Here is a 17898-nt window from a genome sequence, read left to right on the forward strand (position 1 = left end):
GGCGTCTGTCACTGGCAGAGTTGGATTGTGGTCTAGGCTGGAAAGCTGCCTTTCCAGCAGAGCAAAGGAGGGACACGTCCACAGCAGCATTGGAGGTCTCACCGCCTTTGGAGAAGGTCTTATCAGGAGACAGGAGGCGCTTGACCCACCCCAAAGCCCAGAAATGCCCCTGGACAGGAAGCTGGGTGGTAAATCTCTGCTTGGGGTCTTGGAAGATGACACCCTAAGCATCAAATTCAGCAGCAGGGAGGGCTGGGAACCCAGCACCAGAGACGGGGCGCGTTGGGAACTGGGAACAGCGTCAGTGATCCATCGCTGGCTTCTCTAGGGTCTGTGTGGGGCCTAGGCTGTCAGGTTGTGTTTCCTCTGTGTGTCAGTGGTATCTAGGATTGTCCTAAATCAAGGACAAAACAAAAACAAAGCTGCAAAAGGATTCCTTGTGCAAGCCATGACATATTTAAAAATGAGAGGTGGTTTACCTTGCCTGGTGATCTTACCGGGGACAGTGCCTGGTTCTCACAGTGGCACAGGAGGCTGAGCGACCTCCCCCTTTACCAGGGTTCTAGGAGGCCTGTGCTTGTGAGGCAGGGATGAGGGGGAAAGCCCCATGCTATTCAATAAAGACGTGTATTGATGTGACACATAAAACTCCTATTTTATTATCTGGACTGGAAGGTGGTTATTCACATAACTGATCTGCTTCTCTACTGTGGATTCATTAGAGACACTTTTTTCTTTAACACACATTCCAAAGAATCTCTTCTCTGGTGAGTGTTTTTCTCCTTTTCCTTCGGAAAGTCTGGGCTCCATTGAATTTCCCTGATCTGGTTTGATTTGTGACATCACACTGTTCCTTCAAGGGCAGAAATGAGGGGGTTCACATTTTTGGAATGGAAGACTTTTTTTTTTTTTTTTTTTAAGAAGGGTGAAACATTTTCGGAAGTGATTTTAGACCTTATCGTAAATGTTCTCTGATTTTTGTCTTGTTAAGGCAAAGAATGCAAGCTACCAATAAGATCACCTCGAAATAGCCCCAGATTGGTGATGTTTAATGAAATAAACAAGTTGAAGGGACAAAAACAAAGTTTTATAGATGTGCAGTCACCCCTAGTTGGAGACAGAAACTGCTGGATTCTGTTGGCTGAAGGAATGGGGGGCTCGGACCTCATAAGCCCTGGTGGTCTCATCCCTTGCCCTGTGTCCAGATCTGCATGGAAATTCTTTCATTTACCTTTTCATTTGCTAAGGAGGACTTTGAAAAAAAAAAAAAAAAAACAGAGCAAACTAAAATAAAGTTGTGTGTTCTTATACAATTTAGGAGAATTAGACATGAAGAAAACTCTCAAAAGAAAAAGAAGAGAGGGAAAGAGAAAAAGTTGGGGGGGGGCATCTAACAATCAGACACGTTACAGATGTTTGGAGAAAGTGGCAGAGAGGTTAAGAACACTCGAGAGTTCATTTTTGGTTCATTGATTATTTAGTAGCTCTGTTTTGTATTGTTTTAAAAAAAGAAAGTGGAGATACTTCCAGAAGGGTCCAATTTTTCTTCCTTTTATCACCTTCCCAGTGTCTCCAGCTGCTTCTACCAGGGGAAGAAGGTGCCCCAAATGCCAACCTGACAGCAGACTTTTGGGAAGCGGCTTAATTACTCATTACGAGAGCCCATCACCACGAGCGCCCGTCTGTGGTTTTGTAATAAGGGCCCTTATCTTTCCTAGGATTTTTGCTCCTGCATAAAGAGGGATGTGGCAGAGATTTCCGCAACCCCACTTTATAGGGGAAGGGAATGAGAGGATTTTAATGCATGAATTTGATGTCATTAACAATGCTGACAGCTGTTTAATCCCAGTGGAAACCACAGCTGAGTCCCAACTGCAGGAAAAATAATTAACTCTTCAGTGCGTTCCGAGGAAGGGATCCTGCGAATCAATTACGGGGCTCCCGCCTCACCTGCAGCTTTTGACAATTACGCAGTCGTTGGGTCGGGGGGGCTCCAGCGCTAATCAAATGACAGGAGGCCCTTACAGGCTGGGAGACTTGTTAAGTTCAGAGAACAGATTTATTAAAGGGGCCTGTTCGAAGTTTGCCATTAATTAAAATTAAGAACCATTTTTTATGTTTCCACTGAATCACGGAGCATAATGAACTCAAGTAAAAGGAAATAATAAAGTAGGAGTCGTGGGTGACCTGGTGCTGGGGAGGAGAGGGCGGCTGGCTGGAAAGAAAAATAGACTCTGTAGCCGAAACAGAAACAGGGGGTGGGCCGAGCAGAGGCAGGCCACTTTATGACACATGCCACTTGATTTAGAGGGGACATTCAGACACCTGCCAATGGAGCGGATTTGCTACCTCTCGCCCCTCCTGCCCCGGAGATGTTCAGCAAGCCTCTCCCCCAGGCTTCCAGGTCTTTCTGTACTTTGCTCCTGCTTGCTGACATCCTTCCGGTGACTATCTCTGCTGCTTTTAATTTGTAAAATATTATCCATATAAATAACGTCTGATTAAGACCCTGCTTTGAAATATGTGGCACTCACTTACAGTTCCCATCTAATAGAGCGCTCCTGGACCCTTTCCATTCATTTATAATGCGAGACTCTGAGCAGATGTCTTAAGTATTCAATGTTACAAACAGCAACATTGCATGAATTTAAATTTGGCTCTTTGTCTGCACGCCCCTCCGAGCCCAGCAGCTGATGGCCGGGGAGCTCGGTTTCATCTGGAAACCACACGGCTCTGCACCTGCCCGAAGCTTCCTCCTTGTGGGGACGTGAGGGTGACCTGCTCTCTCCCGGAGGCCTGAGGCTGCCCGGTGTAAGAGGCAGACCTTCCATCAGACCCTAGTTGGCTGAAGGGAGTGGCGGAGGGAGAAGCAGGGCACAAATGCCGACCTGGTAGGGAAAGGCTCTGACGCTCGAGTCCCTGCTGTGTCCCTGACGGATCTTCAGAGAGGGCCCACTGTTATCCCATTCTACTGATGGGAGACTGAGGCCCCAGGAAGAGAAACGAACCCGTTCGCTCCTGTAACAGGTTTGTGTGTAAAATCCTGGCTAAGGATTGGAATCCAGCATCGTGAGAACAGGATGCCAGAGACGCGGCTCAAGGTCTGAATCCTAGGTAGGGGACAGAGGTGGTGCTCTACGGACAGCTCGGGCTCACCTGACAGCCACCCTCTCTCCGGTCCTTCCAGGAGCCACACTGCACTCCGTTTGATCTTGGGGCTCGATCAGGGAGCTCTCTTCCCTTCCCATGTTGGTAGACACAAGCTCTTGGCCCGACCTTCCTCCTGACAGCAGTGACTGGTTGGGGATATAGCACGTGGACCCAGGTGGGTGAGAATCCTACCCTTGGTGCATCTGATCTGGGAGAAAGTGAGGATATTACTCCTGTTATCAATATGAGAACAAGAGTCTGTTCCTTCTGACAGCCAACTCTCCCATCAGGTAGAGAAAATCTGCCACAGAAGTAACTAAACAGGCCACCGTACAGACAGACAGAAAGAAGCTATCTGAATATATTTTGTGCCTCTGGATCCAGCCATGCCTGAAGTCATCACTTTAAGACGAGCCAGTATATGAACCAATATATTCCCTTTCGTCTTAAGCTAGGTTTAGTTGCCACCAAGAATTCTGACTAATATGGAAGAGGGACATGCTACCTATGATCTTTCTACACTGGGATCTCAAATTAATTCTGAGCAACTTTCTCCTTCATCTGGCACCACATCATGTCCTTTCTTAAGCCATGGTTTTCTGCAAGCTGGTCTTCTGCCTTGAATGTCCAATCCTTCCTCATCTACACTCGGTGAGCTTCCATGTATCATTCAAGGCCTAGTGGGAACACAGTCCCTTGGGTCCAGTCTGCCCTACTTTAATTAGATAGCATCGGTGTCCCCAAATAAACTTTGATCTCGCAAGAGCAAGGGACAACCTTGGTCATTGTTATATTTCCAGCAATAGTACCACCCTGGGCCCAAGGTCACTGTGACTAATGTTGAAAACATTAGTGGAATGAGGCAGCCTTCCAGGGGACTGCTCTGTAGTAAGGGGACCGAATCAAGGAAGCGAGCATTGGAGCCGTCCAAAGAGGCACTAGCTTCCACGGGCGGCACTGGTTGAAGGAGGATGCTCAGGGTGGAGGTGACAGGGCTGTTCCCTGATGTGTCACTCAGGCCACATTCAGGTCTCCGGTACTGGTTCAGACTTAAAGGGGACGCTTGGGAAACGTGACAGCAGATGGACTGACCCACACTCTGGGTTTCGTGGGTATTTTTAGCACTTTTACTGAAGTATAATCAAGTGCCACTCACGCGTCAGAAGTGCACTACTCCACGGTTCTCGGTGCAGTCACAGAGTTGCTCAGCGACTAACGTCATCGGGTTAGAACAGTCTCGTCACCCCCTTGGGAGCCCTGCTCTCCTTAGCTGCACCCCCCATCTCCTCGCTCAGCGCAGCACCCCATCCCTGGTTTCTGCCTCTAGATTTGCCTCTTCTGTCCATTTCTTGTAAGTGGAATCTTACATTATGGAGGGTCATTGTAACTGGCTTCTTTGATTTTGCCGGATGTTTTCAATATACTATTTTCTTTTTATTTTGTCAGAGCAAAAACTACTTTCCTATGAACGGCACGCCAGGTAGAATACAGAACTGGATGATGAGGGAGGACCAGCCCTGGGTGAAGGCGCGGGGCGGGGTTCCCAGCCTTTGCTTGACTTTGGCCTCCAACCGACCTGAGGGGAATCTAGAACTTGCAGATGGAACCGAAGACAGAGGACCAGACAGAGACGGAGCCACCTGGGGCCCTGGGAGCCCTCGATCCACTGGGCTCCCCTCCTACAATTGTGTGCGGGTCTCCACTGAAGGAAACGGTGAGGTCAGGGCCACGGGCACAGGGTCACCGGTCACTTCCGGGCACACCGTCTAGACATAGGAAGTCCTGTTCGCTGCACACTTGAGGGCAGAAAAAAGATGTGCTATTTCAATTCTTTCTTTGTTTTTCCTTTAATTTTAAGAAACCGCCTTCCCCATGGAGGGGTATTATGTGACAAACATTCCAAGTCCCTTCTTATGGTAATACTGCACTTTGCAAATGGCTCGGATCCAATCCAATCGAACATAATAAAATGAAACAATCTGCGCAACTCCAGTGGCTTCCATCCTCACCAGGCTCACAGCTCCCAAAACCATCCGCATGCTTTTCAAAGGAGAAGAGGAGGGACAGGCCCTGTCTCGCAGGGTAGCTGCCCGGGGGGGTCAGCTGGGATGAGTGGTGTCACCACCCTCTGCAGGGTCCTTGGGAGAAGCCCACCCTGCGGCTTGGGATTTACTCGTGGAATGAACTGAGCAACAGTCACGGCCGTGACCTCTGCCCGGGTGGCTCACAGTGAAGCCAACTCTCCCTGGGGGGCTGTTTGGTCACCTCCAGAACCTGGTCTTTCTGGCAATTGACAATGACAGTCTCTGTCCATCCACGTGGAACGTCCAGAGCTTGAAGCACATTCTCAACTAGGACGGGGGGTCACAGTCCCCCATAGGGCCTCTACATGGGACTACGAGCACGGCTTCTGGCAGTCGGAAGTCACCCTCTCCTTCGTGCTTTCCCGCCTACGGTTCCTCTCCCGCCCCCAGGAGCAGGAGACAAAGGGACGGTGAGGTTCAGACCTGGCTCTCGGAGCTCAGGACGGAAGACCAAGCTGTCGCCCACACGCCTTCACTCTGCCGGGTGGGGGTGCTAAGCAGGCAGGGAGGGCACGGAAGGGGGCTCTCCGTCCTCCTGCACCTCTGGGGTGGCCCAGGACGCTGCAGGAGGCCTGACCTAGTGGAGCCCACCACATCCCTCCCATTCTGCCCCTGAAGCGTTTATGAGTCTCACAGACGGGGGCCTCTGTGCCCTCGGGTGCAGCCGCCAGCTCCCAAGTCCTCCCGAGCCAGCACCTGGCCCTGCAGGTGAGCCCTTCATCAGGCTGGACCCTGACCCCCACTGATCCTCCTAGTCCCACCATCCCGGTGACTCCAGTCGGGCCAGGTTCCTTTGAAAGGATAATGGGGCAGGGCAGTCACCTCCCACTGCCCAGGGCTGGATCCGTCCACTCACAACACGTTCTGGACCATGATCCTGCCCCTGTTCCTCAGGTCCCCTCAGAGAGGCAGGGACACTTGGAAAAAGAGGCTGGCATCGCTATCAGATACCTCAGGGGCTGGCGAGCCACTCTGGGGAAAATTCTAGAAGGTGAGATATGACAACAGTGACTCAAAGGAGGCCTTTGGGTGACTTGTGTATTCTGCAGATCCTTCCTCCAGTGACGAGAATAACGATAGCTTATAATAAAATACTGGACGGTATTTACCAGGCCCTCGCAGCGTGTCAGACCATTCGATCTGCTTTACACACAGGGACTCCTTCAGTCTCAGGACAGCTCTGTGAGGTGGGAATTCAATGGTTCCCAGTTTGCAGATGTGGAGCCTGAGGCACAGAGCGGTTGAAAACCTTCCCCCAACTAGGACGGGGAGCGTGTGGAATGTGAATCCAGACCACCACTTTCGATGACGCTGACGGGCTGGGAAGACAACTCTGTAATACATTTAAGGCCCTTAAAAAAGTCTACACCCTTTGACTAGGTGATTCTGTCTAGTAATCTAACCTTAGGAGATGGCAAATATTCCATATTTATAAGTCTAAAACACACATTTACTTTTTTGCCTTATTTATAATGAGAATGATCTAGAAGAAATCTGTATTTCCGTAATCCTGTGGCTTGGGAGGCTGAAGGAGCCTCCTCCTCAAGTTCAAAGCCAGCTGCAGCAACTTAGCAAGGCCCTGAGAAACTTAGCAAGACACTGCCTTGAAATAAAAAGTACAAAGGGCTGGGGATGTGGCTCAGTGGTTAAGCGCCCCTAAGTTCAACAGCTGATGCCAAAAGAAAATAAAAAGTGATATTCACGGAGAGTCGATAACCTTGTGGAACTGGGTTATAAGGTTAAAAAGCAGAGCCCAAACTTCTACAGACAGCACAGTTATAAATCCGTTTAGGTGCCAGGATGAAGGGTGCACGTTGATCAAAAGAAGCAACTTTCATTTCCATGTGATTCTGGCTGGGTGGGTCTTTAAATCGCTTCTTAAACTAGAGTCACTTAACCCAGCCTTAAAAAAATCTCAATGTGCTATTTTTTTCCTGAGATACTACATGTGGAAGAAGTTGCACCAGTGAGCTGAATATCTCAGTTGGATGGTACAGCGAGGTTTCTTAGCCCAAAGGAAAAAGTAAAGAAACCAAGCAAGAAGGTTTGAACCCCCAGACCCACTAACGCCCTCTGTCCAGAACTGAGCAGGCACAAGGGGAACACTGGAGTTCACTCCTCAGACTTGTTCTCAGGCTCAGACCAAACCCAGCTCCTCCCTCCTCCAGCTCTATTTCAGAGCAAATTGAGTCCAAATTAGATCACCTGTTTTGTCCAATTGTATAAACCACGGCGATACTGTTTTGGAAAATCTAATAGTGTTAATCTAAGAACCGCTCCTGTGCCCACAATAGAATCAAACAAATAATCAATAAGTCTCCAGATATTATAACATCAGCAGGGAAGAGAGAGACGAGCGGAGCTGTGTTTGCAGAGGCAGCTGCTTAACTGGCGTCACGTCACAGTGCGGCAAGGACAAAGCCAAGGCAAAAACCAGCAATACCCACCACCACGCTGCTATCACCACTTGTCCTCAAGACACCAGCAGTTCCAGAATCTTCCAGTGGGAAGCATGAGACTGGGAATCTGGACGAGGTGGGGATTATACTAGGCACTGAAGAAGTTCATTCAATCATCAACAGTAATTCTTTGCCATTGTTACCATTGTCTCTGTTTAACTGATGGGATACATTTGAGGTTCGGTTCACCCGCCCAGAGTCACATGACTACATGGGTGACACATCCAGAGATGCAAGTGGAGAGAAATCGTTATAGAATGTAAGTGGTGCACAGATGAGCATTTGTTGTATAAGTCTTTACCTTGTACACGTGTGGAAATTTTCATAATAATGAACTACCAGGGTGGCGTATTATACAGCAGTGAAGAATGAAATACTGCGGGTGAATTCCACCACAGAATAATGAGCACAATCAGCAGGGTGCTAAATAAGCCATCCCATAGGATTTACTAATCTAGTACTCAAGGACGATCAAACTAGTCATTGGCTCTGAAGTCACTGACCCCTTTTTGGCTGAAAAGGGCTACAGGTGAGACCCCTGGGGTGCTGGAGGTGTTCTCTGTCTTAATCGGGTGGTGTTGGCATAGGTGTGTGAGCAGGCCAACACGCCCTGACTGACAGCTGGTGGGGGGGCAGGTCGCCGTGGGTAGGCGTGGCGCCTCTCCCGGCAGATCCTGACCCGAGCAGCTCACGCGCCCCCCTCTTCCTATGCCGGTTACTCTTTCTGGGAACTTTCTGATGCATTCACTTGGAAAACCATTTCAGAGAATTGTCTCCCAGAACACATTATTTAAGCCTTTAAACGCAATGCGAGGCAATCTTACTTCCTTTAAAAACGACTGTCATCCCTGAGAGTAAACTTGGCCTACAAGGAAATCATGGCTGTGTGAAACTCCGCTTCCTAGACCTCATCCAAGTGGCTCCAGGGCCTGTCCCCCTCCTTCACAATCAGGTTTCTTCTGGGGGGCCGGGGGGAAAGGATGTCTTTCTGACTCCAAATATGGGCCCTCTGCGGTGAGATTAGGCCATCGGGATAAAGGAAGGACAAACCCCTTCCAAAGCACACCCCTCGGGGGTCACCTGCAGGGCGATGTCCTTGTTAATGGCTTGGCCCTGCCCTTCTCCCCTGGGAGACATCCCAGTACAGAAGACCATCTTGATCCTCCTAAAACCATCCCTTTCCAAAGCAGGAGGATGGTACCTCTGAGCTCATTTGGCAGCATCCAGGAGGGAGGTCCTGAAGGGAGACCGGACAGCCGTTGATGGCCACTGAGACCCTGCCTCCGGGTTGTGTTAGTCAGATTTCTGTGGCTGTGACCACAACACCTGACGAGAACAACTTAGAGGAAGAAAAGCGAATTCGAGGCTGAGTTTCAGAGGCCTCAGTCTACTGACGGCTGAGTCCATCTCTCGGGGCTGAGTCAGGACAGAACCTCGTGGTGGGAAGGCGTGGTGGAGGGAAGGCGTGGTGGAGGGAAGGTGTGGTGGAGGGAAGCAGCTTCCCTCGTGGCAGCCAGAGGCAGCCGGCGGGAAGCGGGAAGGGATCAAGGTGGACCTTCCCAGGGCAGGCCCGCAGTGACTCGCCTCCTCCAGCCACGCGCCTCCTGCCAACATGACCGCCCCGTTAGTCTGTTCAAAGTGTGGGCGGGTTAGGCCACAGCTCAGAATCCAACCCTAACATCCCTGCGTTACAGCGGGAATGTGAGGATTCCTAACATACAGGAGCTTCTGGGGACACTTCTTCTCCAAGCACAACACAGGTCTGTTCCCAGCCCCCGCCAACTCGCCTTCAATATGAATCTGAGAGCAGCACTTCCGGATGCAGGGCAGCATGGAGCCACAGAGCCATGTCTGCCAGCTGGGTGAAACAGGAAGAGATGACAGAGGGTCCGGGACGGCAAGGTTACCACACTGTCATGACCTGGGGTTCCCGAGTTCCTCTCCAGACTTACAAAACCAGGATTTCTGGCAGTCATCCCAAGAATATGCTCATTTTAACCAACTTGCCCTGGAAATTCTCTCGCGCAGGAAAGCTGGAGGATCGAGGCCTCTGTGAAAACAGTCCTCCCAGGGAACAGGTTTCCATTCATTTATTTACGTCCCTCTCTGCCCAGCCCCTCACCCAGCCATCCATGCGTCCCCCCACCAGCCATTCATAATGACTCATCTATCCATGCACCCATCCTTCCCACAACTATGCACCCACTCAGGGTGATCTCTGCACCCACCACAGATTGCACCTTCTTTGGGGTCAAAGGCAGAATTTCCCTACACCAACTAGTTTTACAGAACCACACCAACTTGACTACATTCAAGTGTGCAATCAGTAGTCTGTCCAAGCACATTGTCACCATCATTACATATGTATGCATTTATTTATTCATTCATTCATTTAGTAAGCAACAGGAATTGAACCCAGGGACACTGAGTCACATCTCCAGTCCCCCTTTTTTTTAACCTTTGAGACAATGTCACCCTAAGTTGCTTAGGGCCTCACTAAGTTACTGAGGCTAGCCTTGAACTTGCAATCCTCCTGCCCCAGCCTCTGGAGTTGCTGGGACTACAGGCATGTGCCACCATGCCTGGTTCATTGCCATCATTTAAACACACACACACACACACACACACACACACACACACACACACACTTATAATGGTAATTTCCCCCATCTTTCCCAATAACCTATCTAAACCTTCTGCTTTTTGATCTCACTATCCCTGCATGAAGGATCACATGGATTTGGGAAGAGAACAATCTGGAATATAACCACAAAACACTTGACTTGAGTCTCTTTTTTTAAGGATACTTGTCCTTTTAGCAAGGAAGACCTGAGTCTCCTGGGTACACAGGTCTTCCTGCCCAGATCTACGGTGCGGATGACTTTCTGTGACATCCAATTACAAGTGAGTAATTTCTTTCCCCCCGCAGATAATCTGTGGAGAATACACTATAGATTCTTCTGTTTCTAGGGAGTCAAGAGGACTTGGGTACCAAAGCAAACCCCAGAGGTTGTGAGGTTCTTTACTTTTAATGTAAAGTCTTCAAAAGAGCTGTGCATGCATATAACAACCGAGGCAGGGACTCAGTAAAAGACAATACAGATTTAACAAGAAGAAATGAAAATATGGCAACCAGATGGAAAAGAATTCACAAAGCCAAATACACTCTTTTCGGATTGATGACTGTATACCTCTCCATTATAGTCACACCACTGGGTGGCTGATGGCACAGGGGCTTAGGATGATTGTTATACCATGATTGAGCTTTCTTGTTTAGCTCTGTCTCCTCCAGATTATAAGAACCCTGAAAGCAGACCATTTCCTTCTTCCTCACCTCTGGATCTGTTCCATGCCTGACAGTGACTTAATAAATATCTGCTAAGTCACGAACATATTTCCTGCCATGGTAAGAATGCGACAGAAAGAGGCAGTTGTTACAATGGCTGTAACCTAAGGCGACTGGATGATTTCCATGGGGCGACAGTCTCCTTTCATTTTAAGTGTTAAGGTTGCTTGTGAACAAGTCTAGATAGAACATGTGATACCAGCAGTTCTCTCCACAGCAAGAAACACGGACTTGATTTCGAACCTAACACAAGCCAAGTGTTATACCTGAAGGTGTGAAGCCCTGGCTCTATCATTTTCTGTCATCCCTAGCTGAAGGCAGGGGTATCTTTCACCTGTGACCAAAATTATGGCCAGTTTTGAGTCACCATTACAAGTCAAGTATTAGCAATTCTCTATTTAGGAACCCGTGTATCAGGGCTGACTGGTGCTGTCTCAGTTGAATCTGTTGCATGATTCACAGTATCACTCCTTATCACTCACCCTTACAACATCCGACCTAACCTGCAGCCTTCTAAATGAGTCTGGCCCCCAAGCACCACATACCCACTGAGAGACCTATGGTATTTCCTTTGATCCTCCAGAAAGACTTCTCCTCTAATACACATGTGGTTGCGAACTTGGTTGCAAATTAGCATCACTTAGGAAGCTTTAAACCCCTGATGTCTAGGCTGTACACTTACACAATTAAATCATACTCTCCAGAAGAACCCAGGGGTAAGACCTCTTCACAGTTTCCCGGATCATACCAGCAGGGCTGAGAACCACTGATGGATCATGAGTCCCCTACCTTCTTGGACTCAGTAATCTGTGCATTTGGTCTTTTGATGTTATATTTGTATGGAATCTCATCAGTGCCTGGCCTCTACTTTATCCTGCAGATCTTGATTATCTCTTTGATCTTCATCCAAAATATCTGCCTTTATATCACACTGATAGTCAGCACTACTGGTTCTGACATTGCAGAAGTAGATGGAAGGGTGGAGGAATGGATGGAGGATGGAGGATGGATGGATGGATGGATAGATGGAGAGATGGATAGATGGATGGATGGATGGGCAGATGGAAGGACGGATGGATGAATGGATAGATGGATGAATGGATGGATAGAAGAATGGATGGATGGATGGATGGATGGATGGGCAGATGGAAGGATGGAAGAATGGAAGATGGAAGGATGGAAGGATGGAAGATGGAAGGATGGAAGGATGGATGGATGGATGGATGGATAATTGGAGAGATGAATGGATAGATGGCTACTCCTGTGAAGATTTCTACTATGATCCATGAATTACTTTATAGTCTTATCTTTCAAGTGTTTGTGTCTACTACTATACTTCAAGTCCTATAAGACAGAAACCTTTTCCTTATCTCTTTTCTTGGCTGATGGCAAGTATAGCAATAGGTTAAAAATATACGTCTTTTGAAAATAAATGAATTTAGTTCAATACTCATATTTCTAAGTCTGTCCAACATCCTTCCAGGAACAGAATTTCTCAGTAATGAGAAGAATAAAATCTTGAAGTAGAGATGCTCCATTGATATTTTACTTTCATATTTTACAAAGAAATAGCTAGTGGCAAGTTCTGATAAAAATTCTAATTGGAAGATGGTTTTACTGATCTTAAGAAAAAGTGGGCAGATAAGCATTTTTAAAATATTGGACTATTTTGATAGCAAATGCCTTATGGAACTCCCTCTTTTCACAGATGGGAAAACTAAGACCTAGTAAATAACTTGAGGTCTTGAAACCAGAACTCTTATCTTCTAGTCCAGGGCTCTTCCCACTATGCTATGCTGAACGTGTGTGGCTAAAAACAACAAATGTGTTTTTAAATTTTGAAACAAAGGGGGGATTTGTAAATTGCTTGTACTCCCTGCCCCAACCTTGACCAGAATTCTCTGGTCACTGTCTAAAGTGGCATTGATGAGTTGGTATTTTTCATCAAATTAATTGGATCCTGGTGGTACTCGCAAACATCCCATCATCTACATTTGGGTCTTCTGAGGGTGCCAAAGGGGAAGAGGGCATCCTGGGCGGTGCTGCTCCTGGTACAGGGCTGAGCTACGATTCTAACAAGAAAGAGGCAAGTCTCTGCTAAAGATACTGCTGGGCTTACTCTGAGAACTACAAGGCACCGTAACTTCCCAAATTGGCAAAAACTACCTGCTATGGATTGTAGTAAAGTGTGTTTTTAAATTATTTCAGAACCATAAAAACCTCTCCATAGAGAGTGCTTTGAAACTGCAAATTAAATATAGAACATCTATGAACTGTATCCATTTTTACAGTAAGTATATATTTCCATGGGGGTTTGTACCATCTTTTTTGTCTAGTTACACTAGTTAATAATGCAGTGAATTTGCAGTAATAGAGTAAATGTTATTTTGATGACACTATTTGATTAAATTAAAGATGACATTAAAAGGACCATTTCAATAAAGAACCGAAATCTCTAGAAGGAACTGGGGCTGAGTGTTTAAGTCAGCGAGTCTGGCGGTCTTAAAAGGACCAAATGGAATTTCCTTCACCGTGTGAATGATGAGCAAGTTAAGGAACAATAGGACCAAATAATATATGGGAGAATATGAAGGCGCAGATTTCAAGACCCAGGCAATTTTAGTTATTTGAGGCGGGCCCGCCACTTGCCAGGAAGCAGCTCCCGCGGCCTTGGGAAAATGCAGAAACACATTAAGTAAAACGAAAGCGAGAGGCTACCGAGATTTGCAGCAAAATGTGCTGATGTGGTGACAGGGGATCGAGCTGTTGCACAAACAAAAGAGAGGAGGATTAGTCATGTCCCTCCCGCCCCACGGCCCTCCACCTTCTCTGCAGCAGCACCTGCAGCTGAGCAGCCACCCACCCCCGAGCACACAGAGCTTGGAGGCTCAAGAGGGAGAGGAGAGGCCTAATTATTTTTTTTCAGGCCTCTGTTCATGTGGTGCTTGCCAAATAAAAGTTCTTTTCCTGAGTGAGAGGTTCACGTTCATAAATCGAGTGACTGTCTGAAAATCCCTCAACTTAAGGGATCTTAGAGATCGGATCTATCTGAAGGAACATCGCTGGGTGACGTGACTTGCGTTACGAATCACGGGCCTTTCACCGGAAAGGAGGGCCCAGATGAAAGGTGCGTGGTGGTGGAGAATCCCCGTTTCCACAGAAACCCCTCTTCTGTGTCTCAGCCCCACAGACAGGTGACATCTCTATCTCCACGGCGGCCACTGGCTGTCAACACGTTAGAGCCCAAAGTGCTCATGTTTGTGACTGTTTTTACAACTAAATAGAGAGAGAGGGAGACTCAGTTCAAGCCCAGGGAACTCTTCCCTGTGATCTCACGGGGACATCCTCAGAGGCTACGTTTTCTTGGATAATTCATCTGGGCGTCAGGTGACTTGTTATTGCCGACATAATTATTTCCTCGTGGAAAGGGGTGGTGGTGTGGCGTGCTGGAACGTCACACATCTTCCATCTCTGTAAATATTGCCTCTTTAAGTGCAAATCCTCCAGAATGCAACATCCGCAGTGCATTTGACTTTCAGAGCATAAACCTGGAGTGTTTATCATCTTCCCAGCAGTAAATCACTTAGAGACAAAGGATGATATAAAACGCCACATCAGGAAAGTCTATTAAATAAAGCACACGGGTGACAGATCCTGATGCCCAGACCCTCAAGGCTGAACAGAGCCCTCCAACTGCCAGGAAATCTGTGCTCGCTGAAGACACCCAGGTGCTTGGAGGGACAGCGGCTGTTCAGTAGCAACAGAAAACTTTAAGCACATCCTCCTGGGAGCCCTTGCTGCGGCAGTGCGCGTCATGGCCTTTAGAAAGTTTCTTCCACTCTTTGGCTGAATATTGGTCAGAAGGAGTGTGGCCGAAACTGCAACCAGAGGAGGCATTATGCATCCAGAAAAATCTCAAGGAAAAGTATCGCAAGCAACAGTAGTCGCTGTGGATCAGGCTCTAAAGGAAAGGGTGGAGAGATTCCGCCAGTGAGCGTGAAAGTCGGAGATGAAGTTATTCTCCCAGAGTGTGGAGGCACCAAGATTGTTCTAGATGACAAGGGTTATTTCTTATTGAGAGACGGTGACATTCTTGGAAAGTATGCAGACTGAAATAGAGCACTGTTGGCATGGCACTGTCCGAAGCTGCCCATTCCACTGAAGTTCTGGAATCTTTCATTGTGTGAATACTTTCCATGACTCTTTTATAATCAGCTGATGATAATCTAATAACATCCACTGTCTCAAAACTGAGTTTCCCTGTACTTGTGTAAACATTTCCAAGTAAAATATGTAAATGAAAAAAAAAAAAAGAACATCTTCTTTTCCAGAAGTTTGAGTGGCTGAAACTCACATGTTCAAGATGCCCCCCTTTATCATTTCCAAAGGCTGCCACCACCACCTGCCCGCCTCCTCCGGCTTCCTCTATCTCCTGGTGGGACCACGGCTGCGCCACACAGCCCAGATTTCTTGCTTCTGGTACACTTCAAAACCAAAAGCTCACCAAAAGGAAGTTTGGACATGTGCCCCAAGAAATTAAAAGTTGAAAACAGAAACGTTCTAGGTCAGTGTAACCATTTTGTATGAGGGGAGATGAAAGAGGATGAGCTCCTAGGACGTGGTAGATCACGCCATTACACATGTGTGGAAGCTCCCAGAGGCACGCGGCCACGGGCAGCTCTCGTGTGAACCAACTGTGGACTCGGGGTGACGATGCTGTGCTTGGCTCTGGCGGGGGACGCTGAAGGCAGGACAGGGAAGCGGGCAGTGGGTGTAGGGGAACTTGCTGTACTCGCCACCCAGGCTTGCTCTGAACCTGAAACTACTTCAAAAACACAAAATTAATTTTTTAAAAGTGAAAATAAGTTTAATAAGCAGGAAGTTAGAAGAGGTGGCTGGCGGAGAAGTCCAGGGCTCATGCTTTCAGCGTGGCCTCCCTGTTTGAGGTGAGCATTTTACTGTCTCCACTAACTTTGTGCTCACGTGCTCCAGTCAAAATAGGCCTCTCCTGGCCAGGCGCTCCAGGACCCAGAGCTGCTACCTCTCACCTGCCTCAGGTTTGACCTGAGTGTCACCGCACACCTGCCCAGCTCCCCTTGGCGGATTTCACTGACACTACGCATGCAGCTGTGGAAAACGTGTTTTAGATGCGGGGACCTCAGGTGGCCCTCTGGGAAGCTTCACTGAACATCATCGGAGGCCCCTCAGTCCAGCTCTATCAGATCACTCATCTGACACCTGCGGTTGCTTCTCCTGTTGACCCTAACTGTGAAGTTCATGGGGCAAAATCTAATATGGCCTTCAACTACCCATATAGTCTTCAAGTACCCATGCAGCCTTCAGCTGTCACCTCCTGTTTGCAGTGTTATCAAGAACAAATTGATCAAGTATCTGTGCTTCCTGCAGAACTTCACGCAATATTTATTATGCCCCCCAACTCCTGATTCCCACTACAGGAATTCATTTATGTGCCTGTGCTTCTATGCTAAGAAGTCACTTCCATTCCCTGGCATAGTACTGGCCATTTGCTGATGCTTCATAAGTATGTAAGGGAATTAAAACATTTGGGTGACTACAGTATTTTAAACTAGCTGCTATAATATCATTGCAGATATTCAGTAAAATATAAAAATTTCACTCTTCATCTACCTATGCATTATTTGTCCATCTATTCAATCACTCATTCATCCATGTATTCATTCATCTAACCATCCACCCACCCATCCATCCATCCACCCATGCACCCATCCATCTACCTATCTATCCATCCTCCCATCCATCTTTCCATCCATCCACCCATTCACCTATCCATCCATCCATCCACCTACCCATATACCTACCCAACCATTCATCCTTCCATCAATCCTTCCATCCATCCACCCATCCATCTACTTATCTATCCATTAATTCATCCACCTACCCACCTACCCATCCATCTATCCATTCATCCGCCCATTCACCTCCATCCACCCATTCACCTACCCATCCATCCATCCATCCACCCATCCACCCATCCACCTATCCATCCATCCATCCACCCATCCATCCATCCATCCATCCACCCATCTACCTATCCATCCATCCATCCATCCATCCACCCACCCACCTATCCATCCATCCACCCGTTCACCTACCCATCCATCCTTCCATCCACGTATCCATCCATCTAACAATATGCAATATCACCTTTTCTGGTAGGCATTTTTAAGAGTTAGTTTTTAAACAAATGAAAAAGAAAAGATGACTAGAAAATGAGTGAGATATGGTCCTTGCCCTGACTTGGTTTGCCACTGAATAGGAGTGGTAATAGCAAGGACCACAGATGGTCCATCTTTTTGTCCCCTGCAGCATCTTGCACAGGGACTTGCATTCAGTAGCAATCAATAAACAACTGAAGAATCAATGAATAAAAACAAAAAATTATAGGTCAGTAAGAAGAAAGTGTCAGAAAAGGTGCAGCAGCGGACAAAATGCTTCAGGAGAGTGGAGGGTGGCTTGAGCGTGTGCAGCTGGGAGCTTCACGGCAGGAGGAATGTAAGCAGGCTTTCCAGGAGGGCGTGTGTCTGGTCACCCATGCTGTCACTGTGCCACTGCTTACAGAAACACTTGGCATGGAGGAGTCCCCCTGTGAGTGTTTTTGTTTTGAAGTGAGGTACCCACTGGGCTGAGTTGGGCATTGAGGCACAAGCGAAGGGGACACAGTATCTGCCCCCGATGAGTCTTCTGGGGCAATGTCCTGGGAGCCAGCCAGTGGGGAAGTGGGGGTCAGAAAGATGACAGTTGCAGTCATAAATGGGCGATTTATACCACATGGAGCAGAGCAGAGGTCCTAAAGGGACTGTTGATGAATAGGTTTCTA

The 17898-nt window shown here is 47.8% G+C and overlaps 1 protein-coding gene and 1 pseudogene across 1 annotated transcript in view; one reads left to right on the forward strand and one right to left on the reverse strand.

The window, feature by feature from the left end:
- The window catches only part of Wwox (WW domain containing oxidoreductase), an 889380-nt gene that overhangs the window by 199969 nt on the left and 671513 nt on the right, over window positions 1–17898 (reverse strand). The window lies entirely within an intron of this gene.
- Window positions 14160–15152, forward strand: LOC124966961 (10 kDa heat shock protein, mitochondrial-like; annotated as a pseudogene).

The sequence above is a fragment of the Sciurus carolinensis genome, chromosome 16 (genome assembly GCF_902686445.1).
Source record: "Sciurus carolinensis chromosome 16, mSciCar1.2, whole genome shotgun sequence".
Lineage (NCBI taxonomy): Eukaryota > Metazoa > Chordata > Mammalia > Rodentia > Sciuridae > Sciurus > Sciurus carolinensis.